This window comes from Eucyclogobius newberryi, unplaced genomic scaffold (assembly GCF_026437365.1).
Source record: "Eucyclogobius newberryi isolate DKJ021-1_F unplaced genomic scaffold, fEucNew1.0.hap1 SCAF_32, whole genome shotgun sequence".
Taxonomy (NCBI): Eukaryota; Metazoa; Chordata; class Actinopteri; order Gobiiformes; family Gobiidae; genus Eucyclogobius; species Eucyclogobius newberryi.
Window position 1 is genome coordinate 1,081,038 of NW_027315968.1, and position 21,989 is coordinate 1,103,026.

General features: G+C 47.6%; 33 non-coding genes across 33 annotated transcripts; 15 read left to right on the top strand and 18 right to left on the bottom strand.

The window, feature by feature from the left end:
- Positions 1-4,339: 4,339 nt before the first annotated feature.
- trnav-aac (transfer RNA valine (anticodon AAC)) lies at positions 4,340-4,412 on the top strand. Its single transcript has one exon. It is a non-coding gene; the product is annotated as a tRNA-Val (tRNA).
- An 847-nt stretch (positions 4,413-5,259) lies between these two features.
- Positions 5,260-5,451, bottom strand: LOC140375033 (U2 spliceosomal RNA). Its single transcript, XR_011929351.1, has one exon. It is a non-coding gene; the product is annotated as a U2 spliceosomal RNA (small nuclear RNA).
- Positions 5,452-5,616: 165 nt separating this feature from the next.
- Positions 5,617-5,782, bottom strand: LOC140374914 (U1 spliceosomal RNA). The gene has a single exon (XR_011929238.1). It is a non-coding gene; the product is annotated as a U1 spliceosomal RNA (small nuclear RNA).
- Positions 5,783-6,069: 287 nt separating this feature from the next.
- LOC140375179 (U5 spliceosomal RNA) lies at positions 6,070-6,183 on the bottom strand. Its single transcript, XR_011929485.1, has one exon. It is a non-coding gene; the product is annotated as a U5 spliceosomal RNA (small nuclear RNA).
- Positions 6,184-6,317: 134 nt separating this feature from the next.
- On the top strand, positions 6,318-6,390 carry trnav-aac (transfer RNA valine (anticodon AAC)). The gene has a single exon. It is a non-coding gene; the product is annotated as a tRNA-Val (tRNA).
- Positions 6,391-6,591: 201 nt separating this feature from the next.
- Positions 6,592-6,663, top strand: trnad-guc (transfer RNA aspartic acid (anticodon GUC)). Its single transcript has one exon. It is a non-coding gene; the product is annotated as a tRNA-Asp (tRNA).
- Positions 6,664-6,744: 81 nt separating this feature from the next.
- On the top strand, positions 6,745-6,817 carry trnav-cac (transfer RNA valine (anticodon CAC)). Its single transcript has one exon. It is a non-coding gene; the product is annotated as a tRNA-Val (tRNA).
- Positions 6,818-7,232: 415 nt separating this feature from the next.
- On the bottom strand, positions 7,233-7,424 carry LOC140375034 (U2 spliceosomal RNA). Its single transcript, XR_011929352.1, has one exon. It is a non-coding gene; the product is annotated as a U2 spliceosomal RNA (small nuclear RNA).
- Positions 7,425-7,589: 165 nt separating this feature from the next.
- On the bottom strand, positions 7,590-7,755 carry LOC140374920 (U1 spliceosomal RNA). The gene has a single exon (XR_011929243.1). It is a non-coding gene; the product is annotated as a U1 spliceosomal RNA (small nuclear RNA).
- Positions 7,756-8,042: 287 nt separating this feature from the next.
- Positions 8,043-8,156, bottom strand: LOC140375180 (U5 spliceosomal RNA). Its single transcript, XR_011929486.1, has one exon. It is a non-coding gene; the product is annotated as a U5 spliceosomal RNA (small nuclear RNA).
- Positions 8,157-8,558: 402 nt separating this feature from the next.
- Positions 8,559-8,630, top strand: trnad-guc (transfer RNA aspartic acid (anticodon GUC)). The gene has a single exon. It is a non-coding gene; the product is annotated as a tRNA-Asp (tRNA).
- An 81-nt stretch (positions 8,631-8,711) lies between these two features.
- trnav-cac (transfer RNA valine (anticodon CAC)) lies at positions 8,712-8,784 on the top strand. Its single transcript has one exon. It is a non-coding gene; the product is annotated as a tRNA-Val (tRNA).
- Positions 8,785-9,199: 415 nt separating this feature from the next.
- LOC140375035 (U2 spliceosomal RNA) lies at positions 9,200-9,391 on the bottom strand. Its single transcript, XR_011929353.1, has one exon. It is a non-coding gene; the product is annotated as a U2 spliceosomal RNA (small nuclear RNA).
- A 164-nt stretch (positions 9,392-9,555) lies between these two features.
- Positions 9,556-9,721, bottom strand: LOC140374877 (U1 spliceosomal RNA). The gene has a single exon (XR_011929202.1). It is a non-coding gene; the product is annotated as a U1 spliceosomal RNA (small nuclear RNA).
- Positions 9,722-10,008: 287 nt separating this feature from the next.
- Positions 10,009-10,122, bottom strand: LOC140375181 (U5 spliceosomal RNA). Its single transcript, XR_011929487.1, has one exon. It is a non-coding gene; the product is annotated as a U5 spliceosomal RNA (small nuclear RNA).
- Positions 10,123-10,256: 134 nt separating this feature from the next.
- Positions 10,257-10,329, top strand: trnav-aac (transfer RNA valine (anticodon AAC)). Its single transcript has one exon. It is a non-coding gene; the product is annotated as a tRNA-Val (tRNA).
- A 202-nt stretch (positions 10,330-10,531) lies between these two features.
- Positions 10,532-10,603, top strand: trnad-guc (transfer RNA aspartic acid (anticodon GUC)). Its single transcript has one exon. It is a non-coding gene; the product is annotated as a tRNA-Asp (tRNA).
- Positions 10,604-10,684: 81 nt separating this feature from the next.
- Positions 10,685-10,757, top strand: trnav-cac (transfer RNA valine (anticodon CAC)). Its single transcript has one exon. It is a non-coding gene; the product is annotated as a tRNA-Val (tRNA).
- A 416-nt stretch (positions 10,758-11,173) lies between these two features.
- Positions 11,174-11,365, bottom strand: LOC140375036 (U2 spliceosomal RNA). Its single transcript, XR_011929354.1, has one exon. It is a non-coding gene; the product is annotated as a U2 spliceosomal RNA (small nuclear RNA).
- A 164-nt stretch (positions 11,366-11,529) lies between these two features.
- On the bottom strand, positions 11,530-11,695 carry LOC140374993 (U1 spliceosomal RNA). Its single transcript, XR_011929313.1, has one exon. It is a non-coding gene; the product is annotated as a U1 spliceosomal RNA (small nuclear RNA).
- Positions 11,696-11,982: 287 nt separating this feature from the next.
- On the bottom strand, positions 11,983-12,096 carry LOC140375204 (U5 spliceosomal RNA). Its single transcript, XR_011929508.1, has one exon. It is a non-coding gene; the product is annotated as a U5 spliceosomal RNA (small nuclear RNA).
- Positions 12,097-12,230: 134 nt separating this feature from the next.
- trnav-aac (transfer RNA valine (anticodon AAC)) lies at positions 12,231-12,303 on the top strand. The gene has a single exon. It is a non-coding gene; the product is annotated as a tRNA-Val (tRNA).
- A 203-nt stretch (positions 12,304-12,506) lies between these two features.
- trnad-guc (transfer RNA aspartic acid (anticodon GUC)) lies at positions 12,507-12,578 on the top strand. Its single transcript has one exon. It is a non-coding gene; the product is annotated as a tRNA-Asp (tRNA).
- A 571-nt stretch (positions 12,579-13,149) lies between these two features.
- LOC140375038 (U2 spliceosomal RNA) lies at positions 13,150-13,341 on the bottom strand. The gene has a single exon (XR_011929355.1). It is a non-coding gene; the product is annotated as a U2 spliceosomal RNA (small nuclear RNA).
- Positions 13,342-13,506: 165 nt separating this feature from the next.
- LOC140374878 (U1 spliceosomal RNA) lies at positions 13,507-13,672 on the bottom strand. Its single transcript, XR_011929203.1, has one exon. It is a non-coding gene; the product is annotated as a U1 spliceosomal RNA (small nuclear RNA).
- Positions 13,673-19,131: 5,459 nt separating this feature from the next.
- trnav-aac (transfer RNA valine (anticodon AAC)) lies at positions 19,132-19,204 on the top strand. Its single transcript has one exon. It is a non-coding gene; the product is annotated as a tRNA-Val (tRNA).
- A 603-nt stretch (positions 19,205-19,807) lies between these two features.
- LOC140375039 (U2 spliceosomal RNA) lies at positions 19,808-19,999 on the bottom strand. The gene has a single exon (XR_011929356.1). It is a non-coding gene; the product is annotated as a U2 spliceosomal RNA (small nuclear RNA).
- Positions 20,000-20,164: 165 nt separating this feature from the next.
- LOC140374901 (U1 spliceosomal RNA) lies at positions 20,165-20,330 on the bottom strand. Its single transcript, XR_011929225.1, has one exon. It is a non-coding gene; the product is annotated as a U1 spliceosomal RNA (small nuclear RNA).
- Positions 20,331-20,617: 287 nt separating this feature from the next.
- LOC140375183 (U5 spliceosomal RNA) lies at positions 20,618-20,731 on the bottom strand. Its single transcript, XR_011929489.1, has one exon. It is a non-coding gene; the product is annotated as a U5 spliceosomal RNA (small nuclear RNA).
- Positions 20,732-20,865: 134 nt separating this feature from the next.
- On the top strand, positions 20,866-20,938 carry trnav-aac (transfer RNA valine (anticodon AAC)). The gene has a single exon. It is a non-coding gene; the product is annotated as a tRNA-Val (tRNA).
- A 202-nt stretch (positions 20,939-21,140) lies between these two features.
- trnad-guc (transfer RNA aspartic acid (anticodon GUC)) lies at positions 21,141-21,212 on the top strand. Its single transcript has one exon. It is a non-coding gene; the product is annotated as a tRNA-Asp (tRNA).
- An 81-nt stretch (positions 21,213-21,293) lies between these two features.
- On the top strand, positions 21,294-21,366 carry trnav-cac (transfer RNA valine (anticodon CAC)). The gene has a single exon. It is a non-coding gene; the product is annotated as a tRNA-Val (tRNA).
- Positions 21,367-21,781: 415 nt separating this feature from the next.
- LOC140375041 (U2 spliceosomal RNA) lies at positions 21,782-21,973 on the bottom strand. The gene has a single exon (XR_011929358.1). It is a non-coding gene; the product is annotated as a U2 spliceosomal RNA (small nuclear RNA).
- Between the last annotated feature and the right edge of the window lie 16 nt (positions 21,974-21,989).

Sequence of the window (21,989 nt, forward strand, 5' to 3'; positions counted from 1 at the left end):
TACCTGGCTAAGTCCTTTGGATAAGTTCTCAAGCACATGTTTGTAGACTGATGGGCAAATCTCGGCGTGGGGGACATCCATTGATGGTCTTTTTCCCCATGTGATTAAAACTTTTCTACCCACCCACAATTTTGCAAAATAGTGCCACAAAATTTCCCTTTCTGGTAGAAGGACTGCCTTTAAAATTGGGGCCAAGAACATTGCTTCAAATTTTGCCTCGATTAATGGCACCCCGATACCCCCGCACAGTGGGAGGCGATGCATTATATTTCGTTTGAGTCTCTCTGATTTCCCCCCCCAGATAAACTGGAACAACATCTTCTTCAGAGTCTTAAGTATCCGATAGGGGGCAGGAAACACAGTCGCCAGATTATTCACTGAAGCCAACAGTACCGAGTTCACAATTAAGACTTTCCCAGTAAATGTAAGCTCCCTATCTTGCCATGCTCTTAAATTGGCTGTCAATTTGGGTAGCTTTGACTCCCAGTTTTTTACTTCCATGTCTTTTCCTATCTGAATTCCCAAGACTTTAATTGTGTCTTTATTTTTAATCAGGTCTATATTTTCGTATTTCTCTTTCCAATTCAAATAAAGTATTTTGGTTTTGTTCTTATTAACCCTTGTGCTTGCAGCGAGAGTAAAGTTTTCACAGACCTTTAAGGCTTCTCCTATAGATTTATTGTCTGAAAGTAACAAAGTGATATCATCCATATAAACTGATATTTTTGCCTGTCTATTTTCACTTCCTGGCACAAAAGTTCCTTTTATGTCATTGTTCCTTCTAAGGGCACAAACTAGCGGTTCTATTGCTAAAATAAATAATGTGGGTGACAAGGGGCACCCTTGTCTGACCCCAGCCCGGATATCCATAGCATTTGTTTGTTGTCCATTAACTATTACCACACTATGGCAGTCAGTGTACAAGAGGTTAACCCACCGTCTAAAATTTTCTCCAAAACCAAAATGTTTCAACACTGCTTTTATATAATCGTGGCTTATGCTATCAAAAGCTTTTTCGAGGTCCAAACTTAGTATACATAGGGGGCTGTTACGTTCTTTACAGAGGAGATACGTGTCTCTCACCAGGGCTAGGCTATCTGTCATTGTCCGTCCTTGTACTCCACATGTTTGTTCACTCTCCACCAGGTCACCAACGATGGGTTGAGTTCGTAAAAATAAAACCTTGGCCAGTATTTTTACATCGACACCTAGAAGGGTTAGTGGTCTCCAGTTCTGTAGATTCTGTTTTTGTCCTTTTTTGTGAAGGAGGGAGATTGCCCCCCGTCTCAATGATGATGGCAACGCTCCTTTGCCAAGACTTTCGTTGTACATCTCCAAAAGGGGGAGTTTCAGCTGCTCCCAAAAGGTAACGTAAAACTCTTTGGGGAGACCATCCAAGCCTGGAGTTTTATTGTCTTTCATACTTGTAATGGCTTTTGTCAGTTCTGCCAATGTTATATTTTTGTCTAAGGATTCCTTCACTGAAGTACTAAGTTTTCCAGTAGTCTTAGAAAGAAAAGTGTCCATCATTTTGCTAGACACCAGTGTGTCCTGATAGAGATTGGCAAAAAAGGACCTAATAATGTGAATGATTTTTTCCATGTCCTTCTCTTCTTTTCCTTCCTGATCATAGACAGATGTTATATGGTGCTTTGCTTTTGCTATTTTTTGGAAAAAGTACCGGGAACATTTCTCATTTTCCTCTAGATGTTGGATCCTGCTTCTCAGGAGGATACTTTTACTCTTCTCCCTCATTAGTTCACATAGTTTTGCTTTTAGTGTGACAATCTCTTGTTGCATGTCAAAGCCGTTTTGTGCCAGTTTATAGTAGTTTTGAAGTTTTCTTTGAAGTCTAGAATAAAACATTCTCTTTCTAGCGGCCAGTGTTTTACTCTCTGACATGAAGAAGGATTTTGTCCTGGATTTAATATCTTCCCACCAGTCTCCACAGGAGTTATGGAGATCTCGTAGGGTTTTCCATTGTTCAAATTTTCCTTTTAATTTTTCTACTATGTATTTGTTCTGTAATAAAGCAATATTTAATTTCCACGGGCCCGTATGGCGTTTCAACCCTCCTTTAATGTCCATCACGGTGGTTAGCTTAAAGTGATCTGAAAAGACAACTGGTGTTCTCCAACATTTAAGGGGGAGAAGGCCTCGGGACACCAGGGTAAGATCAATACGTGAGAAGGATTTGCCATTAGACCACGTAAAGTCTGGTTTTGACCCTAAACTTTCCGCACAGTCTTTCAAATGACAGTCTCTTATTAAATTCGCCAAAGCGTGTGAGCTGGCATCTAGTTTTGCCGTAGTAGCTCGTTTTGTCAATCTGTCTGTTCTAGTCAAGATGCAGTTAAAGTCACCCCCAATGACAACTTCATATTTGCAAAAAATTAAAGTCTGTAAAAGTTCCAAGGTTTTAAGTCTTCCTTGCACTGTGGGTGGACAATAAACACTGATAACTCTAAGTTGTTTTCCATTTTGATCTAAGTCTACAGAGAGTATTCTTCCATCACTTATTCTCTGGACTCTGTTTATATTAAAATGGTGACCTCGGAGCAAGATCGCTACCCCAGAGTTCTTGTTTTCATTATCTCCAGACCAAAAGGATTGTCCATGAGGCCATCTACTTTCATAATCTCTATAACTATCTTTAAAAGGTATATTACATTCTTGGAGACAGAAAATATCTCCAATTCCATTATGCAGTTCATTGAAAACTGTCTGGCACTTTAACAATTCATTCAAGCCTCTTGTATTAATTGTGACTACCGAGAGAGAGGTCATATTAATAGTTGGAGGAGTTTACCACTAAACCATTTTCTCCTTGTGTTCTGTGACCCTTCCTTTTTTTCTTTTGTGGATTTGGGGGGCCTTCCGCCGATTTTATTTTTGTCACAACTGTAAACGTGTTCACGCTAGTATGGTCAAGGAATTCGGTGGAGGGAGACGAGGCAGGTGGCCATACCTTTTCAGACTGCTCTAGGTGGAAAGATTCCTCACTTGACGTGTTCTGAAGGCGTTTTACCGCCCCCTGCCGTTCCAAAAATTCCACTTGAGTGTCCGGAAGAAAGGTTTCAGCTGTTGCTGCTAAACCATCTTGACTATCCTCTTGCGGTGCAGGTTCCCCTTGTGTGCCCTCCTCCTGGAAGGGGGGGAGGCTGGCCAACAGGGCGTCGAAGACCCCTTCTGCATCCTGTAGAGTTTTGGGGACATCCTGAAGTCTCACTGTGGGTGGTTCTTTTGGAGAGTTGTCCGGTCCATCTGCCTTGTCCATTCTGTCTTGTGACACGGGATTCTCATCAAAGAGTTGGGAATAGGGATCCGGGTCATCTTGGCATGATACTGATGTTGTCACTGTATTCCCTTTCACTCTATTAGCATAGGCTTGTGGGCAGTCCTTAAAGAGATGGGTGTCCGCCGAACACAGGTTGCATTTAACTGAAACTGTGCATAGTGATGTGGGATGATCCAGGGATTTGCACTTTCTGCATTGGGCTACATTGCACCCTGCTGCCAGGTGATCAAGGCTGCCGCATCTTCTGCATTTCCGTGGCTGCCCCGGATAAAAGACAGAGCCTCGGAAAGCCCCCAGTTGAATGGAGTTAGGGAGATGTTGAAGTTCCCCGTTAGTTCTTCTTAACTTCACTTCCAGCCGCTTGGTTCCTGTTTTAATGCCATCGATGTCTACAACCTCTGTTGCTTTTAGGACATCGCAGAAGAAAGAGGCCCATGTCTTGACATCATCCAGTCTCACTTTTTCTGAATAGATAACGATATGGACAGTTTTTTTATCCAAATCAGTGAGAGGAGTAACGTTCACCTGCTGGAAGACAGTGGTGGATGTTTTCTTCCTCTCGTACAACTCCAAACATGTCTCCAGATGCTTCGTTGTGGTGAAAACGACTTCAAAAATCTTTTTGCCAGGAAAGGCAAATATAAAGTCCAGTTGATTCGTTGTTACAGCCAGTTCTTTTTGCAAAAGGCGTCTGCTGAAGGTCAATCGATCCATTTCCAGTTCTCCCAGTAGTTCGAAGCGGAGTGCATTCCGCCGGGGGCCGTGCGAAGCTGCTGCCATTTCCTCATCTGCCGATGTTGGAGCACGTCGCTTAAAGTGTTGTGCTCCATACACCGCACAGCCCCAACACTTGTGATCTTTTTAGTAAAAGGCGAAAGATTTATACGCTCTGAAGAGAAACAAGAGTGCCACGTTGCAGCGCCACACGGCGTCCAGTACTTGAGGGCACACGGGGCTTCATCACGGGCAGTGTACTTCTGTTCACGCGCTCATTTGCATCGGCGGTCGCGCGGCAAAAGGGACACGACAGGCTCGCACGTCGTTTCTGTAGTGTAGCGGTTATCACGTTCGCCTAACGCGCGAAAGGTCCTCGGCTCGAAACCGGGCAGAAACAAAGCCTCCTTTTATGTTTGCTTCAATCTTTAACACGGTTCATTCCAAACTCGATGGTTTATTCCTAGAAAAGAGGGAGGAGCGGAGGAATTGTCGGCGTAGTCCTTCAAACTTTTCATCACAGAGATCGGGGGAAAAAGACACCGACACACACGCCCCAAAAAAAAAAAAAAAAAAAAAAGGGGCCCCCCTGCAGCCCCATATGTCCTCGTTAGTATAGTGGACAGTATCTCCGCTTGTCACGCGGAAGACCTGGGTTCGATTCCCGGACGGGGAGAGAAAGTGCGTTTTACCCAGCACGAAAGCGTTGCACTGACGCTGAGGACTTGTCCCACCAACGTACCTGCGCTACACTATCGCTTCTGTAGTGTAGCGGTTATCACGTTTGCCTCACACGCTAAAGGTCCCCGGCTCGAAACCGGGCAGAAGCACGCCCTCATGCGAAGACTTTACTTGTCGAGGATGGGTTTGAAAGTCGGTGTTGCGTTTGACCCCCCCCCCCAAAAAAAAAACAAAACAACTAGTCACATGTACTGTACTCCACAAAGGGGCCACTCAAATTCCAAAGGTGGCCTATTTTGCACAAGGGTTTACGTGGAATGGGCTACCTCCCAAGGGGGTTGGGTTTAGGAACAGATACTTCACCTTCCCTCCCCCTCTTCTCCAGTCAGGGCTTTTGGCGGGAGATTTGAAATATCCAGCCCTTCCACTCAAAACGTCTCCGAGAATTTTTGTCCACTTCCGGAGCAGACAAACGGCAAGGAAGCGTTTAACATGAGGGTATGATGGCACATTTGCATGTAACGTGACGGCGAAAACAAACTGAATGACTTTTTTTAACCTGAGAGAGGAGGTGCACCGTTCTCGGAGGTACTGCAATACCGAGCCGATGCGTGGAGTGGACGGAGCAAGCCCCAAATTCCATCTCCCTGGTCCAAAAATCAATTTAATATACGGTCCCCGGGTAGGGGACGTATCAGATATTAAACTGATAAGAACAGATACTACACTTGATCTTAGCCAAAAGGCCGAGAAGCGATGCCCACAATGGGTTCGGGGAGCAGTGAGCTCTCCCCACGCTGACCCTCCCGTCAACGGTCCAAAGCGGCGCCCGCGCAAAGCGCCCGGCGGAGGGGCCGGAGCGCGAGCGGCGTACATGGAAACGACCCTTTGGGTTTTTTTTTTTTTCCTCTGACAAAAAACAAGATGGGAGAGCGCGAACGCAGTCCCCCACTACCAGAAATTATGCAGTTGAGATTCCCACATTTGGGGAATTCACAGGGGTCAGCACATCCTGTTTGTGCAATGGACGAGCCTCGCCCTGGGTGAACCACCTTCCTGATCATGGTGTCGCCCCTGCCAGGTAAGTATGAGTTGCTCCGCTCCGAGCCAAGGCCCAGGCCCTGGAAGAGGCAATGTGGCAGCATGGTCCTTCCGGCCATTTGCATGGACCAGCTTCCACCCGACGATTGAGCCCCAGGTTAAACAGCAGCGATACACACGCAAGTCTGTGCGTTCTAAGCACTCTTTTTTACTTTTAAAGTTCTTGAACACGGGATGCCAAACGGAGGGTACGCAAGGGCATGTTTAAAGGCCGACAAGACACAACCTTTGCTCTTGGAGGATGACCGCTTGCTTGCTTTAGACATAGGTAGAAAAGCCCCGCATTGAAGCAGGGCATCAAAAAATTGGAAAGATCTCTTGTTGTCCCTCTCCACGGAAATCTTTAGTAAAAGGCGAAAGATTTATACGCTCTGAAGAGAAACAAGAGTGCCACGTTGCAGCGCCACACGGCGTCCAGTACTTGAGGGCACACGGGGCTTCATCACGGGCAGTGTACTTCTGTTCACGCGCTCATTTGCATCGGCGGTCGCGCGGCAAAAGGGACACGACAGGCTCGCACGTCGTTTCTGTAGTGTAGCGGTTATCACGTTCGCCTAACGCGCGAAAGGTCCTCGGCTCGAAACCGGGCAGAAACAAAGCCTCCTTTTATGTTTGCTTCAATCTTTAACACGGTTCATTCCAAACTCGATGGTTTATTCCTAGAAAAGAGGGAGGAGCGGAGGAATTGTCGGCGTAGTCCTTCAAACTTTTCATCACAGAGATCGGGGGAAAAAGACACCGACACACACGCCCCAAAAAAAAAAAAAAAAAAAGGGGCCCCCCTGCAGCCCCATATGTCCTCGTTAGTATAGTGGACAGTATCTCCGCTTGTCACGCGGAAGACCTGGGTTCGATTCCCAGACGGGGAGAGAAAGTGCGTTTTACCCAGCACGAAAGCGTTGCACTGACGCTGAGGACTTGTCCCACCAACGTACCTTCGCTACACTATCGCTTCTGTAGTGTAGCGGTTATCACGTTTGCCTCACACGCAAAAGGTCCCCGGCTCGAAACCGGGCAGAAGCACGCCCTCATGCGAAGACTTTACTTGTCGAGGATGGGTTTGAAAGTCGGTGTTGCGTTTGACCCCCCCCCAAAAAAAAAACAAAACAACTAGTCACATGTACTGTACTCCACAAAGGGGCCACTCAAATTCCAAAGGTGGCCTATTTTGCACAAGGGTTTACGTGGAATGGGCTACCTCCCAAGGGGGTTGGGTTTAGGAACAGATACTTCACCTTCCCTCCCCCTCTTCTCCAGTCAGGGCTTTTGGCGGGAGATTTGAAATATCCAGCCCTTCCACTCAAAACGTCTCCGAGAATTTTTGTCCACTTCCGGAGCAGACAAACGGCAAGGAAGCGTTTAACATGAGGGTATGATGGCACATTTGCATGTAACGTGACGGCGAAAACAAACTGAATGACTTTTTTTAACCTGAGAGAGGAGGTGCACCGTTCTCGGAGGTACTGCAATACCGAGCCGATGCGTGGAGTGGACGGAGCAAGCCCCAAATTCCATCTCCCTGGTCCAAAAATCAATTTAATATACGGTCCCCGGGTAGGGGACGTATCAGATATTAAACTGATAAGAACAGATACTACACTTGATCTTAGCCAAAAGGCCGAGAAGCGATGCCCACAATGGGTTCGGGGAGCAGTGAGCTCTCCCCACGCTGACCCTCCCGTCAACGGTCCAAAGCGGCGCCCGCGCAAAGCGCCCGGCGGAGGGGCCGGAGCGCGAGCGGCGTACATGGAAACGACCCTTTGGGTTTTTTTTTTTTTCCTCTGACAAAAAACAAGATGGGAGAGCGCGAACGCAGTCCCCCACTACCAGAAATTATGCAGTTGAGATTCCCACATTTGGGGAATTCACAGGGGTCAGCACATCCTGTTTTTGCAATGGACGAGCCTCGCCCTGGGTGAACCACCTTCCTGATCATGGTGTCGCCCCTGCCAGGTAAGTATGAGTTGCTCCGCTCCGAGCCAAGGCCCAGGCCCTGGAAGAGGCAATGTGGCAGCATGGTCCTTCCGGCCATTTGCATGGACCAGCTTCCACCCGACGATTGAGCCCCAGGTTAAACGGCAGCGATACACACGCAAGTCTGTGCGTTCTAAGCACTCTTTTTTACTTTTAAAGTTCTTGAACACGGGATGCCAAACGGAGGGTACGCAAGGGCATGTTTAAAGGCCGACAAGACACAACCTTTGCTCTTGGAGGATGACCGCTTGCTTGCTTTAGACATAGGTAGAAAAGCCCCGCATTGAAGCAGGGCATCAAAAAATTGGAAAGATCTCTTGTTGTCCCTCTCCACGGAAATCTTTAGTAAAAGGCGAAAGATTTATACGCTCTGAAGAGAAACAAGAGTGCCACGTTGCAGCGCCACACGGCGTCCAGTACTTGAGGGCACACGGGGCTTCATCACGGGCAGTGTACTTCTGTTCACGCGCTCATTTGCATCGGCGGTCGCGCGGCAAAAGGGACACGACAGGCTCGCATGTCGTTTCTGTAGTGTAGCGGTTATCACGTTCGCCCAACGCGCGAAAGGTCCTCGGCTCGAAACCGGGCAGAAACAAAGCCTCCTTTTATGTTTGCTTCAATCTTTAACACGGTTCATTCCAAACTCGATGGTTTATTCCTAGAAAAGAGGGAGGAGCGGAGGAATTGTCGGCGTAGTCCTTCAAACTTTTCATCACAGAGATCGGGGGAAAAAGACACCGACACACACGCCCCAAAAAAAAAAAAAGGGGCCCCCCTGCAGCCCCATATGTCCTCGTTAGTATAGTGGACAGTATCTCCGCTTGTCACGCGGAAGACCTGGGTTCGATTCCCAGACGGGGAGAGAAAGTGCGTTTTACCCAGCACGAAAGCGTTGCACTGACGCTGAGGACTTGTCCCACCAACGTACCTGCGCTACACTATCGCTTCTGTAGTGTAGCGGTTATCACGTTTGCCTCACACGCAAAAGGTCCCCGGCTCGAAACCGGGCAGAAGCACGCCCTCATGCGAAGACTTTACTTGTCGAGGATGGGTTTGAAAGTCGGTGTTGCGTTTGACCCCCCCCCCAAAAAAAAACAAAACAACTAGTCACATGTACTGTACTCCACAAAGGGGCCACTCAAATTCCAAAGGTGGCCTATTTTGCACAAGGGTTTACGTGGAATGGGCTACCTCCCAAGGGGGTTGGGTTTAGGAACAGATACTTCACCTTCCCTCCCCCTCTTCTCCAGTCAGGGCTTTTGGCGGGAGATTTGAAATATCCAGCCCTTCCACTCAAAACGTCTCCGAGAATTTTTGTCCACTTCCGGAGCAGACAAACGGCAAGGAAGCGTTTAACATGAGGGTATGATGGCACATTTGCATGTAACGTGACGGCGAAAACAAACTGAATGACTTTTTTTAACCTGAGAGAGGAGGTGCACCGTTCTCGGAGGTACTGCAATACCGAGCCGATGCGTGGAGTGGACGGAGCAAGCCCCAAATTCCATCTCCCTGGTCCAAAAATCAATTTAATATACGGTCCCCGGGTAGGGGACGTATCAGATATTAAACTGATAAGAACAGATACTACACTTGATCTTAGCCAAAAGGCCGAGAAGCGATGCCCACAATGGGTTCGGGGAGCAGTGAGCTCTCCCCACGCTGACCCTCCCGTCAACGGTCCAAAGCGGCGCCCGCGCAAAGCGCCCGGCGGAGGGGCCGGAGCGCGAGCGGCGTACATGGAAACAACCCTTTGGGTTTTTTTTTTTTCCTCTAACAAAAAACAAGAGGGGAGAGCGCGAACGCAGTCCCCCACTACCAGAAATTATGCAGTTGAGATTCCCACATTTGGGGAATTCACAGGGGTCAGCACATCCTGTTTGTGCAATGGACGAGCCTCGCCCTGGGTGAACCACCTTCCTGATCATGGTGTCGCCCCTGCCAGGTAAGTATGAGTTGCTCCGCTCCGAGCCAAGGCCCAGGCCCTGGAAGAGGCAATGTGGCAGCATGGTCCTTCCGGCCATTTGCATGGACCAGCTTCCACCCGACGATTGAGCCCCAGGTTAAACGGCAGCGATACACACGCAAGTCTGTGCGTTCTAAGCACTCTTTTTTACTTTTAAAGTTCTTGAACACGGGATGCCAAACGGAGGGTACGCAAGGGCATGTTTAAAGGCCGACAAGACACAACCTTTGCTCTTGGAGGATGACCGCTTGCTTGCTTTAGACATAGGTAGAAAAGCCCCGCATTGAAGCAGGGCATCAAAAAATTGGAAAGATCTCTTGTTGTCCCTCTCCACGGAAATCTTTAGTAAAAGGCGAAAGATTTATACGCTCTGAAGAGAAACAAGAGTGCCACGTTGCAGCGCCACACGGCGTCCAGTACTTGAGGGCACACGGGGCTTCATCACGGGCAGTGTACTTCTGTTCACGCGCTCATTTGCATCGGCGGTCGCGCGGCAAAAGGGACACGACAGGCTCGCACGTCGTTTCTGTAGTGTAGCGGTTATCACGTTCGCCTAACGCGCGAAAGGTCCTCGGCTCGAAACCGGGCAGAAACAAAGCCTCCTTTTATGTTTGCTTCAATCTTTAACACGGTTCATTCCAAACTCGATGGTTTATTCCTAGAAAAGAGGGAGGAGCGGAGGAATTGTCGGCGTAGTCCTTCAAACTTTTCATCACAGAGATCGGGGGAAAAAGACACCGACACACACGCCCCAAAAAAAAAAAAAAAAAAAAGGGGCCCCCCTGCAGCCCCATATGTCCTCGTTAGTATAGTGGACAGTATCTCCGCTTGTCACGCGGAAGACCTGGGTTCGATTCCCAGACGGGGAGAGAAAGTGCGTTTTACCCAGCACGAAAGCGTTGCACTGACGCTGAGGACTTGTCCCACCAACGTACCTGCGCTACACTATCGCTTCTGTAGTGTAGCGGTTATCACGTTTGCCTCACACGCAAAAGGTCCCCGGCTCGAAACCGGGCAGAAGCATGCCCTCATGCGAAGACTTTACTTGTCGAGGATGGGTTTGAAAGTCGGTGTTGCGTTTGACCCCCCCCCCCAAAAAAAAACAAAACAACTAGTCACATGTACTGTACTCCACAAAGGGGCCACTCAAATTCCAAAGGTGGCCTATTTTGCACAAGGGTTTACGTGGAATGGGCTACCTCCCAAGGGGGTTGGGTTTAGGAACAGATACTTCACCTTCCCTCCCCCTCTTCTCCAGTCAGGGCTTTTGGCGGGAGATTTGAAATATCCAGCCCTTCCACTCAAAACGTCTCCGAGAATTTTTGTCCACTTCCGGAGCAGACAAACGGCAAGGAAGCGTTTAACATGAGGGTATGATGGCACATTTGCATGTAACGTGACGGCGAAAACAAACTGAATGACTTTTTTTAACCTGAGAGAGGAGGTGCACCGTTCTCGGAGGTACTGCAATACCGAGCCGATGCGTGGAGTGGACGGAGCAAGCCCCAAATTCCATCTCCCTGGTCCAAAAATCAATTTAATATACGGTCCCCGGGTAGGGGACGTATCAGATATTAAACTGATAAGAACAGATACTACACTTGATCTTAGCCAAAAGGCCGAGAAGCGATGCCCACAATGGGTTCGGGGAGCAGTGAGCTCTCCCCACGCTGACCCTCCCGTCAACGGTCCAAAGCGGCGCCCGCGCAAAGCGCCCGGCGGAGGGGCCGGAGCGCGAGCGGCGTACATGGAAACGACCCTTTGGGTTTTTTTTTTTTCCTCTGACAAAAAACAAGAGGGGAGAGCGCGAACGCAGTCCCCCACTACCAGAAATTATGCAGTTGAGATTCCCACATTTGGGGAATTCACAGGGGTCAGCACATCCTGTTTGTGCAATGGACGAGCCTCGCCCTGGGTGAACCACCTTCCTGATCATGGTGTCACCCCTGCCAGGTAAGTATGAGTTGCTCCGCTCCGAGCCAAGGCCCAGGCCCTGGAAGAGGCAATGTGGCAGCATGGTCCTTCCGGCCATTTGCATGGACCAGCTTCCACCCGACGATTGAGCCCCAGGTTAAACGGCAGCGATACACACGCAAGTCTGTGCGTTCTAAGCACTCTTTTTTACTTTTAAAGTTCTTGAACACGGGATGCCAAACGGAGGGTACGCAAGGGCATGTTTAAAGGCCGACAAGACACAACCTTTGCTCTTGGAGGATGACCGCTTGCTTGCTTTAGACATAGGTAGAAAAGCCCCGCATTGAAGCAGGGCATCAAAAAATTGGAAAGATCTCTTGTTGTCCCTCTCCACGGAAATCTTTAGTAAAAGGCGAAAGATTTATACGCTCTGAAGAGAAACAATAGTGCCACGTTGCAGCGCCACACGGCGTCCAGTACTTGAGGGCACACGGGGCTTCATCACGGGCAGTGTACTTCTGTTCACGCGCTCATTTGCATCGGCGGTCGCGCGGCAAAAGGGACACGACAGGCTCGCACGTCGTTTCTGTAGTGTAGCGGTTATCACGTTCGCCTAACGCGCGAAAGGTCCTCGGCTCGAAACCGGGCAGAAACAAAGCCTCCTTTTATGTTTGCTTCAATCTTTAACACGGTTCATTCCAAACTCGATGGTTTATTCCTAGAAAAGAGGGAGGAGCGGAGGAATTGTCGGCGTAGTCCTTCAAACTTTTCATCACAGAGATCGGGGGAAAAAGACACCGACACACACGCCCCAAAAAAAAAAAAAAAAAAAAAGGGGCCCCCCTGCAGCCCCATATGTCCTCGTTAGTATAGTGGACAGTATCTCCGCTTGTCACGCGGAAGACCTGGGTTCGATTCCCAGACGGGGAGAGAAAGTGCGTTTTACCCAGCACGAAAGCGTTGCACTGACGCTGAGGACTTGTCCCACCAACGTACCTGCGCTACACTATCGCTTCTGTAGTGTAGCGGTTATCATGTTTGCCTCACACGCAAAAGGTCCCCGGCTCGAAACCGGGCAGAAGCACGCCCTCATGCGAAGACTTTACTTGTTGAGGATGGGTTTGAAAGTCGGTGTTGCGTTTGACCCCCCCCCCCAAAAAAAAAACAAAACAACTAGTCACATGTACTGTACTCCACAAAGGGGCCACTCAAATTCCAAAGGTGGCCTATTTTGCACAAGGGTTTACGTGGAATGGGCTACCTCCCAAGGGGGTTGGGTTTAGGAACAGATACTTCACCTTCCCTCCCCCTCTTCTCCAGTCAGGGCTTTTGGCGGGAGATTTGAAATATCCAGCCCTTCCACTCAAAACGTCTCCGAGAATTTTTGTCCACTTCCGGAGCAGACAAACGGCAAGGAAGCGTTTAACATGAGGGTATGATGGCACATTTGCATGTAACGTGACGGCGAAAACAAACTGAATGACTTTTTTTAACCTGAGAGAGGAGGTGCACCGTTCTCGGAGGTACTGCAATACCGAGCCGATGCGTGGAGTGGACGGAGCAAGCCCCAAATTCCATCTCCCTGGTCCAAAAATCAATTTAATATACGGTCCCCGGGTAGGGGACGTATCAGATATTAAACTGATAAGAACAGATACTACACTTGATCTTAGCCAAAAGGCCGAGAAGCGATGCCCACAATGGGTTCGGGGAGCAGTGAGCTCTCCCCACGCTGACCCTCCCGTCAACGGTCCAAAGCGGCGCCCGCGCAAAGCGCCCGGCGGAGGGGCCGGAGCGCGAGCGGCGTACATGGAAACGACCCTTTGGGTTTTTTTTTTTTTCCTCTGACAAAAAACAAGAGGGGAGAGCGCGAACGCAGTCCCCCACTACCAGAAATTATGCAGTTGAGATTCCCACATTTGGGGAATTCACAGGGGTCAGCACATCCTGTTTGTGCAATGGACGAGCCTCGCCCTGGGTGAACCACCTTCCTGATCATGGTGTCGCCCCTGCCAGGTAAGTATGAGTTGCTCCGCTCCGAGCCAAGGCCCAGGCCCTGGAAGAGGCAATGTGGCAGCATGGTCCTTCCGGCCATTTGCATGGACCAGCTTCCACCCGACGATTGAGCCCCAGGTTAAACGGCAGCGATACACACGCAAGTCTGTGCGTTCTAAGCACTCTTTTTTACTTTTAAAGTTCTTGAACACGGGATGCCAAACGGAGGGTACGCAAGGGCATGTTTAAAGGCCGACAAGACACAACCTTTGCTCTTGGAGGATGACCGCTTGCTTGCTTTAGACATAGGTAGAAAAGCCCCGCATTGAAGCAGGGCATCAAAAAATTGGAAAGATCTCTTGTTGTCCCTCTCCACGGAAATCTTTAGTAAAAGGCACTTTTCACTTTTCAGGCGGTTTTTATTATTTCATAGCAATAAATTTCTTTCAAAATACTTTCCACACTTAAAACACATCTTTTAAACACAGTTTACAAAAGTCAATACAATTACACATTATTTACCAAAACTATGAATACAGCAAGTCTTTAAAAGAGTTTGGAATTTTCCATAAATTGATTATTTCTTCTCTCTTTCCTTCCACTAAATCTCTTAAAACATAATCTTTAAAAATATTCATAACACATTTCATCAACAACATTTCTGACATTTGATAGTTTTTAAAAGTCAATACATTCCTTGATTTCCAGATAGCTTCTTTTATACAATTAACTATAATCCACCACCTCTCCTTATTTTGGAATTTTGCAGTTTCACCATAGGCAATATTGTTATAACTTGATGGAATTTTCCCAACATTTTTCAGCCATGGGGATACTGTTACCCAGGCATTCACAGCAAAAGGGCATGTCCAAAAAACGTGTAAATGAGTTTCCTCACTGCCACAAAAGGGTCTCGGGCATCTTGGGCTTGGTGTAAAGTGTCTTTTAAAAAGGAACTCTCGGGTTGGCAAACATTTATGGCCAATTTGCCAGGCCAAATCTCTGTGTCTGTTCGTAAGTTTTTGAAAATGTATATTTTCCCATGCCCTTTTGCTCTCTTGTGCCGATAAAAGATCTACCGGGGTAAGTTTCTCCAAATCTACGGACAGTTTTTGTTCTATTTTTCTCCTTGTCAGTTCTGTCGATGGTACCTGGCTAAGTCCTTTGGATAAGTTCTCAAGCACATGTTTGTAGACTGATGGGCAAATCTCGGCGTGGGGGACATCCATTGATGGTCTTTTTCCCCATGTGATTAAAACTTTTCTACCCACCCACAATTTTGCAAAATAGTGCCACAAAATTTCCCTTTCTGGTAGAAGGACTGCCTTTAAAATTGGGGCCAAGAACATTGCTTCAAATTTTGCCTCGATTAATGGCACCCCGATACCCCCGCACAGTGGGAGGCGATGCATTATATTTCGTTTGAGTCTCTCTGATTTCCCCCCCCAGATAAACTGGAACAACATCTTCTTCAGAGTCTTAAGTATCCGATAGGGGGCAGGAAACACAGTCGCCAGATTATTCACTGAAGCCAACAGTACCGAGTTCACAATTAAGACTTTCCCAGTAAATGTAAGCTCCCTATCTTGCCATGCTCTTAAATTGGCTGTCAATTTGGGTAGCTTTGACTCCCAGTTTTTTACTTCCATGTCTTTTCCTATCTGAATTCCCAAGACTTTAATTGTGTCTTTATTTTTAATCAGGTCTATATTTTCGTATTTCTCTTTCCAATTCAAATAAAGTATTTTGGTTTTGTTCTTATTAACCCTTGTGCTTGCAGCGAGAGTAAAGTTTTCACAGACCTTTAAGGCTTCTCCTATAGATTTATTGTCTGAAAGTAACAAAGTGATATCATCCATATAAACTGATATTTTTGCCTGTCTATTTTCACTTCCTGGCACAAAAATTCCTTTTATGTCATTGTTCCTTCTAAGGGCACAAACTAGCGGTTCTATTGCTAAAATAAATAATGTGGGTGACAAGGGGCACCCTTGTCTGACCCCAGCCCGGATATCCATAGCATTTGTTTGTTGTCCATTAACTATTACCACACTATGGCAGTCAGTGTACAAGAGGTTAACCCACCGTCTAAAATTTTCTCCAAAACCAAAATGTTTCAACACTGCTTTTATATAATCGTGGCTTATGCTATCAAAAGCTTTTTCGAGGTCCAAACTTAGTATACATAGGGGGCTGTTACGTTCTTTACAGAGGAGATACGTGTCTCTCACCAGGGCTAGGCTATCTGTCATTGTCCGTCCTTGTACTCCACATGTTTGTTCACTCTCCACCAGGTCACCAACGATGGGTTGAGTTCGTAAAAATAAAACCTTGGCCAGTATTTTTACATCGACACCTAGAAGGGTTAGTGGTCTCCAGTTCTGTAGATTCTGTTTTTGTCCTTTTTTGTGAAGGAGGGAGATTGCCCCCCGTCTCAATGATGATGGCAACGCTCCTTTGCCAAGACTTTCGTTGTACATCTCCAAAAGGGGGAGTTTCAGCTGCTCCCAAAAGGTAACGTAAAACTCTTTGGGGAGACCATCCAAGCCTGGAGTTTTATTGTCTTTCATACTTGTAATGGCTTTTGTCAGTTCTGCCAATGTTATATTTTTGTCTAAGGATTCCTTCACTGAAGTACTAAGTTTTCCAGTAGTCTTAGAAAGAAAAGTGTCCATCATTTTGCTAGACACCAGTGTGTCCTGATAGAGATTGGCAAAAAAGGACCTAATAATGTGAATGATTTTTTCCATGTCCTTCTCTTCTTTTCCTTCCTGATCATAGACAGATGTTATATGGTGCTTTGCTTTTGCTATTTTTTTGGAAAAAGTACCGGGAACATTTCTCATTTTCCTCTAGATGTTGGATCCTGCTTCTCAGGAGGATACTTTTACTCTTCTCCCTCATTAGTTCACATAGTTTTGCTTTTAGTGTGACAATCTCTTGTTGCATGTCAAAGCCGTTTTGTGCCAGTTTATAGTAGTTTTGAAGTTTTCTTTGAAGTCTAGAATAAAACATTCTCTTTCTAGCGGCCAGTGTTTTACTCTCTGACATGAAGAAGGATTTTGTCCTGGATTTAATATCTTCCCACCAGTCTCCACAGGAGTTATGGAGATCTCGTAGGGTTTTCCATTGTTCAAATTTTCCTTTTAATTTTTCTACTATGTATTTGTTCTGTAATAAAGCAATATTTAATTTCCACGGGCCCGTATGGCGTTTCAACCCTCCTTTAATGTCTATCACGGTGGTTAGCTTAAAGTGATCTGAAAAGACAACTGGTGTTCTCCAACATTTAAGGGGGAGAAGGCCTCGGGACACCAGGGTAAGATCAATACGTGAGAAGGATTTGCCATTAGACCACGTAAAGTCTGGTTTTGACCCTAAACTTTCCGCACAGTCTTTCAAATGACAGTCTCTTATTAAATTCGCCAAAGCGTGTGAGCTGGCATCTAGTTTTGCCGTAGTAGCTCGTTTTGTCAATCTGTCTGTTCTAGTCAAGATGCAGTTAAAGTCACCCCCAATGACAACTTCATATTTGCAAAAAATTAAAGTCTGTAAAAGTTCCAAGGTTTTAAGTCTTCCTTGCACTGTGGGTGGACAATAAACACTGATAACTCTAAGTTGTTTTCCATTTTGATCTAAGTCTACAGAGAGTATTCTTCCATCACTTATTCTCTGGACTCTGTTTATATTAAAATGGTGACCTCGGAGCAAGATCGCTACCCCAGAGTTCTTGTTTTCATTATCTCCAGACCAAAAGGATTGTCCATGAGGCCATCTACTTTCATAATCTCTATAACTATCTTTAAAAGGTATATTACATTCTTGGAGACAGAAAATATCTCCAATTCCATTATGCAGTTCATTGAAAACTGTCTGGCACTTTAACAATTCATTCAAGCCTCTTGTATTAATTGTGACTACCGAGAGAGAGGTCATATTAATAGTTGGAGGAGTTTACCACTAAACCATTTTCTCCTTGTGTTCTGTGACCCTTCCTTTTTTTCTTTTGTGGATTTGGGGGGCCTTCCGCCGATTTTATTTTTGTCACAACTGTAAACGTGTTCACGCTAGTATGGTCAAGGAATTCGGTGGAGGGAGACGAGGCAGGTGGCCATACCTTTTCAGACTGCTCTAGGTGGAAAGATTCCTCACTTGACGTGTTCTGAAGGCGTTTTACCGCCCCCTGCCGTTCCAAAAATTCCACTTGAGTGTCCGGAAGAAAGGTTTCAGCTGTTGCTGCTAAACCATCTTGACTATCCTCTTGCGGTGCAGGTTCCCCTTGTGTGCCCTCCTCCTGGAAGGGGGGGAGGCTGGCCAACAGGGCGTCGAAGACCCCTTCTGCATCCTGTAGAGTTTTGGGGACATCCTGAAGTCTCACTGTGGGTGGTTCTTTTGGAGAGTTGTCCGGTCCATCTGCCTTGTCCATTCTGTCTTGTGACACGGGATTCTCATCAAAGAGTTGGGAATAGGGATCCGGGTCATCTTGGCATGATACTGATGTTGTCACTGTATTCCCTTTCACTCTATTAGCATAGGCTTGTGGGCAGTCCTTAAAGAGATGGGTGTCCGCCGAACACAGGTTGCATTTAACTGAAACTGTGCATAGTGATGTGGGATGATCCAGGGATTTGCACTTTCTGCATTGGGCTACATTGCACCCTGCTGCCAGGTGATCAAGGCTGCCGCATCTTCTGCATTTCCGTGGCTGCCCCGGATAAAAGACAGAGCCTCGGAAAGCCCCCAGTTGAATGGAGTTAGGGAGATGTTGAAGTTCCCCGTTAGTTCTTCTTAACTTCACTTCCAGCCGCTTGGTTCCTGTTTTAATGCCATCGATGTCTACAACCTCTGTTGCTTTTAGGACATCGCAGAAGAAAGAGGCCCATGTCTTGACATCATCCAGTCTCACTTTTTCTGAATAGATAACGATATGGACAGTTTTTTTATCCAAATCAGTGAGAGGAGTAACGTTCACCTGCTGGAAGACAGTGGTGGATGTTTTCTTCCTCTCGTACAACTCCAAACATGTCTCCAGATGCTTCGTTGTGGTGAAAACGACTTCAAAAATCTTTTTGCCAGGAAAGGCAAATATAAAGTCCAGTTGATTCGTTGTTACAGCCAGTTCTTTTTGCAAAAGGCGTCTGCTGAAGGTCAATCGATCCATTTCCAGTTCTCCCAGTAGTTCGAAGCGGAGTGCATTCCGCCGGGGGCCGTGCGAAGCTGCTGCCATTTCCTCATCTGCCGATGTTGGAGCACGTCGCTTAAAGTGTTGTGCTCCATACACCGCACAGCCCCAACACTTGTGATCTTTTTAGTAAAAGGCGAAAGATTTATACGCTCTGAAGAGAAACAAGAGTGCCACGTTGCAGCGCCACACGGCGTCCAGTACTTGAGGGCACACGGGGCTTCATCACGGGCAGTGTACTTCTGTTCACGCGCTCATTTGCATCGGCGGTCGCGCGGCAAAAGGGACACGACAGGCTCGCACGTCGTTTCTGTAGTGTAGCGGTTATCACGTTCGCCTAACGCGCGAAAGGTCCTCGGCTCGAAACCGGGCAGAAACAAAGCCTCCTTTTATGTTTGCTTCAATCTTTGACACGGTTCATTCCAAACTGGATGGTTTATTCCTAGAAAAGAGGGAGGAGCGGCGGAATTGTCGGCGTAGTCCTTCAAACTTTTCATCACAGAGATCGGGGGAAAAAGACACCGACACACACGCCCAAAAAAAAAAAAAAAAAAAAAGGGGCCCCCCTGCAGCCCCATATGTCCTCGTTAGTATAGTGGACAGTTTGAAAGTCGGTGTTGCGTTTGACCCCCCCCCCAAAAAAAAACAAAACAACTAGTCACATGTACTGTACTCCACAAAGGGGCCACTCAAATTCCAAAGGTGGCCTATTTTGCACAAGGGTTTACGTGGAATGGGCTACCTCCCAAGGGGGTTGGGTTTAGGAACAGATACTTCACCTTCCCTCCCCCTCTTCTCCAGTCAGGGCTTTTGGCGGGAGATTTGAAATATCCAGCCCTTCCACTCAAAACGTCTCCGAGAATTTTTGTCCACTTCCGGAGCAGACAAACGGCAAGGAAGCGTTTAACATGAGGGTATGATGGCACATTAGCATGTAACGTGACGGCGAAAACAAACTGAATGACTTTTTTTAACCTGAGAGAGGAGGTGCACCGTTCTCGGAGGTACTGCAATACCGAGCCGATGCGTGGAGTGGACGGAGCAAGCCCCAAATTCCATCTCCCTGGTCCAAAAATCAATTTAATATACGGTCCCCGGGTAGGGGACGTATCAGATATTAAACTGATAAGAACAGATACTACACTTGATCTTAGCCAAAAGGCCGAGAAGCGATGCCCACAATGGGTTCGGGGAGCAGTGAGCTCTCCCCACGCTGACCCTCCCGTCAACGGTCCAAAGCGGCGCCCGCGCAAAGCGCCCGGCGGAGGGGCCGGAGCGCGAGCGGCGTACATGGAAACGACCCTTTGGGTTTTTTTTTTTTTCCTCTGACAAAAAACAAGAGGGGAGAGCGCGAACGCAGTCCCCCACTACCAGAAATTATGCAGTTGAGATTCCCACATTTGGGGAATTCACAGGGGTCAGCACATCCTGTTTGTGCAATGGACGAGCCTCGCCCTGGGTGAAACACCTTCCTGATCATGGTGTCGCCCCTGCCAGGTAAGTATGAGTTGCTCCGCTCCGAGCCAAGGCCCAGGCCCTGGAAGAGGCAATGTGGCAGCATGGTCCTTCCGGCCATTTGCATGGACCAGCTTCCACCCGACGATTGAGCCCCAGGTTAAACGGCAGCGATACACACGCAAGTCTGTGCGTTCTAAGCACTCTTTTTTACTTTTAAAGTTCTTGAACACGGGATGCCAAACGGAGGGTACGCAAGGGCATGTTTAAAGGCCGACAAGACACAACCTTTGCTCTTGGAGGATGACCGCTTGCTTGCTTTAGACATAGGTAGAAAAGCCCCGCATTGAAGCAGGGCATCAAAAAATTGGAAAGATCTCTTGTTGTCCCTCTCCACGGAAATCTTTAGTAAAAGGCGAAAGATTTATACGCTCTGAAGAGAAACAAGAGTGCCACGTTGCAGCGCCACACGGCGTCCAGTACTTGAGGGCACACGGGGCTTCATCACGGGCAGTGTACTTCTGTTCACGCGCTCATTTGCATCGGCGGTCGCGCGGCAAAAGGGACACGACAGGCTCGCACGTCGTTTCTGTAGTGTAGCGGTTATCACGTTCGCCTAACGCGCGAAAGGTCCTCGGCTCGAAACCGGGCAGAAACAAAGCCTCCTTTTATGTTTGCTTCAATCTTTAACACGGTTCATTCCAAACTCGATGGTTTATTCCTAGAAAAGAGGGAGGAGCGGAGGAATTGTCGGCGTAGTCCTTCAAACTTTTCATCACAGAGATCGGGGGAAAAAGACACCGACACACACGCCCCAAAAAAAAAAAAAAAAAAAAGGGGCCCCCCTGCAGCCCCATATGTCCTCGTTAGTATAGTGGACAGTATCTCCGCTTGTCACGCGGAAGACCTGGGTTCGATTCCCAGACGGGGAGAGAAAGTGCGTTTTACCCAGCACGAAAGCGTTGCACTGACGCTGAGGACTTGTCCCACCAACGTACCTGCGCTACACTATCGCTTCTGTAGTGTAGCGGTTATCACGTTTGCCTCACACGCAAAAGGTCCCCGGCTCGAAACCGGGCAGAAGCACGCCCTCATGCGAAGACTTTACTTGTCGAGGATGGGTTTGAAAGTCGGTGTTGCGTTTGACCCCCCCCCCCAAAAAAAACAAAACAACTAGTCACATGTACTGTACTCCACAAAGGGGCCACTCAAATTCCAAAGGTGGCCTATTTTGCACAAGGGTTTACGTGGAATGGGCTACCTCCCAAGGGGGTTGGGTTTAGGAACAGATACTTCACCTTCCCTCCCCCTCTTCTCCAGTCAGGGCTTTTGGCGGGAGATTTGAAATATCCAGCCCTTCCACTCAAAACGTCTCCGAGAATTTTTGTCCACTTCCGGAGCAGACAAACGGCAAGGAAGCGTTTAACATGAGGGTATGATGGCACATTTGCATGTAACGTGACGGCGAAAACAAACTGAATGACTTTTTTTAACCTGAGAGAGGAGGTGCACCGTTCTCGGAGGTACTGCAATACCGAGCCGATGCGTGGAGTGGACGGAGCAAGCCCCAAATTCCATCTCCCTGGTCCAAAAATCAATTTAATATACGGTCCCCGGGTAGGGGACGTATCAGATATTAAACTGATAAGAACAGATACTACACTTGATCTTAGCCAAAAGGCCGAGAAGCGATGCCCACAATGGGTTCG